This window comes from Aplysia californica, unplaced genomic scaffold (genome assembly GCF_000002075.1).
Source record: "Aplysia californica isolate F4 #8 unplaced genomic scaffold, AplCal3.0 scaffold00327, whole genome shotgun sequence".
In the NCBI taxonomy this organism is placed as follows: domain Eukaryota; kingdom Metazoa; phylum Mollusca; class Gastropoda; order Aplysiida; family Aplysiidae; genus Aplysia; species Aplysia californica.
This window is the reverse complement of record NW_004797597.1, coordinates 812,106-814,504: the sequence shown is the minus strand read 5'-3', so window position 1 is coordinate 814,504 and position 2,399 is coordinate 812,106.

The window sequence follows — 2,399 nt, the reverse complement described above, 5'->3', positions numbered from 1 at the left end:
CACACACAAACACACACACACACACACACAAATGTCTTTAACAAACATACTAACAGAGCTCGTTTGGTATGAAATAAATGTTTCGACTCAACAGCTTTGTCTCCCCCCGAGGTCACCCTGGGCTGACCAGAAATTCTAATGTTTAAGAACGGGAGGCCTGAAAAAGCTCCGGTATTATAAACAAACAACCAAAAAGTGGCCCTTCGATCCTCTGGCTGGACTAGGCGGGTAACCACAAAAAGTGAGTGCGCGCGTTTGACAAAACCTTGCACGTCTCCATGAGCAAACACTCGAGAGAGATTTAAAACCCCATCTGCAATAACGTTACGTTTTTTGCCCAAGTGACAGGCACACTGACAGGCGTGCTCATGTGGAACCTGGTCTCGTGATAAAGTCATCAATAAACAGACGGTTCGAGAGGGAAACCTGTGAATCCCGCAAGAAGAAAACGGACCGTGCGCAGCGAAAGCTTTTCAAAAGGAGTCCTTTTTTTCCAAGGGCGAGAGTGGCCAAAGCAGCTCTGTCAAAGTTGACTCAAACCGGGACCATCTGTCACAGAGGTGGCGGAAAAGAGACCGTAAACGTTTGATTAGCGCGAGGGGTCAGAGACACCTCTGCCAGTTGGTCCGAACCATAGAGCACGTTTCCGAGGTTCTGTTCACGAGGGCAGTTTCGGTATTCAAGTTCGCTTTCGTAATAATACCTTGGAAAACATGGTCCTAGACAAAAAAATTCCCTAAGTAGACCGTTAGCTCTGATGGTATCATGCATGATAGGCCATGTGGAGCTGACCAAGGTTCAAATCCCTCCAAGGAAGTTTGGTTTTAATAGGTATTTAAAAGCTCTCCTTCTGCCTAAATCGGTCCTTTTGATGACGAGTGATAAATTGAAAAAGTCTCTTGAATAACAATGCTATTAAGAGGGTTGAGCATGCACTGTGCGTAAGTCCTAAAAGTTTCGGTAACTTGTCCATAAACCAGAATCCCCCTCGACGATTCATGCCCATTGTATTTGACGGACCTGGAAACTGGGAGCGCTCGCTTCTATACCTTAGTTGTGAATTGGCGCAGGCGCTGGTGGAAGGAAGGTAGACACGCGACGTTATTGAGGCGTGGGTAAACACGTCTCGCCGGGTACTCAAACGTTGTCAAGTTCAAGAGTGCTGAGGTGTCGCGACAACACGTGACTCCACGGCTTATGGGGTCGGGTGTTCTTAATCCCTCTGCACACGGAATCGATCGTAGCGTTTCAAGAAAGCGAACTGATTCAGCTATCGACCATGGATGTCAGAAAAGTGCACCTTGTTGAGCTGAAGCTAAACACCAAAGCGGCAGGACAACGGGCTGGTTTTCTCAACAAAATAATATTTTATACAATTTTTTAAAGGCACACTAGAAAGAAGAAAACACGTATCAAGTCTAACATTCCAACTATAATAATTCACATCGTCTGCCCTCGCCTTCAGAGAGATCTCCGGTTACCTTTCACGAATGCTGATCACATGACCAGCACTTGTCTTTTCTTTTTCTTTTTTCCCCCCTCTCGTCCTTCATTTTATTTTTCGGGGGCAATCCTTAAGCCAACTTTGCACTCTTCCAAATATTTGCGGCTTTCGATTTTTTTTTCTTCCTTCATTCAAATTCCGCGTGCAGCATGTGGCGTTTCAATCTGCTGGCGGCTCTGAGTAAACAACGTTTGCTTCAGCAAATCTATCGGAATGGACACACCCACATCTACACACATGTGTGGATCAACAACTCACAAGCAGAAGTGTAGTAGCATATAGAGAGAGGGAGAGAGAGGGAGACCGCTTTAAAAAAAAAAGAGGAAGACAGAAAGGAGAGACAAGTAGAGGAGAATGAACGAAAGATACATGAAGAAGGAAAGCGAGATTGGGGGGTGGGGCAGAAGAGAGAGAGGATAGGAGAAGGGGGAATAGAACATTTAAGTGGGAGGGGGTAGAATAAGGTTATAACAAAGCATGAGCAAAAAGAAAAAGGTAAAACCCAAAGTTAAGCACAAGGAAACAGCACCACTACAAAAAAAGCACCAAAAAAACCCCCAGAAGTTCTAAATCTCTTATTGACGTTCTAGCTAGGCTCACATAAAATGTGCGGGGTGAGGTGGAGAGAGGCACTGGGGATTTATACGCCGTTATCGGACCTATCAGCCAGCCTGGGCTTAACCCATCACGGCCACCTTGGTCACTGCTCACAAAACGTTTTTTCGGCTGTGACAAATTGCCGGCGACAACAGCCTAATGGCCATGCCAAAAGTGCAAAGACAAACGGAGAGCAGGAAAGAGAAAGTAAGCAAGCAAGAGAGAAAAAAGGTATAACAAAGAAAGGAAGGAAGGAAGGAAGGAAGGAAGGAAGGAAGGAAGGAAGGAAGGAAGGAAG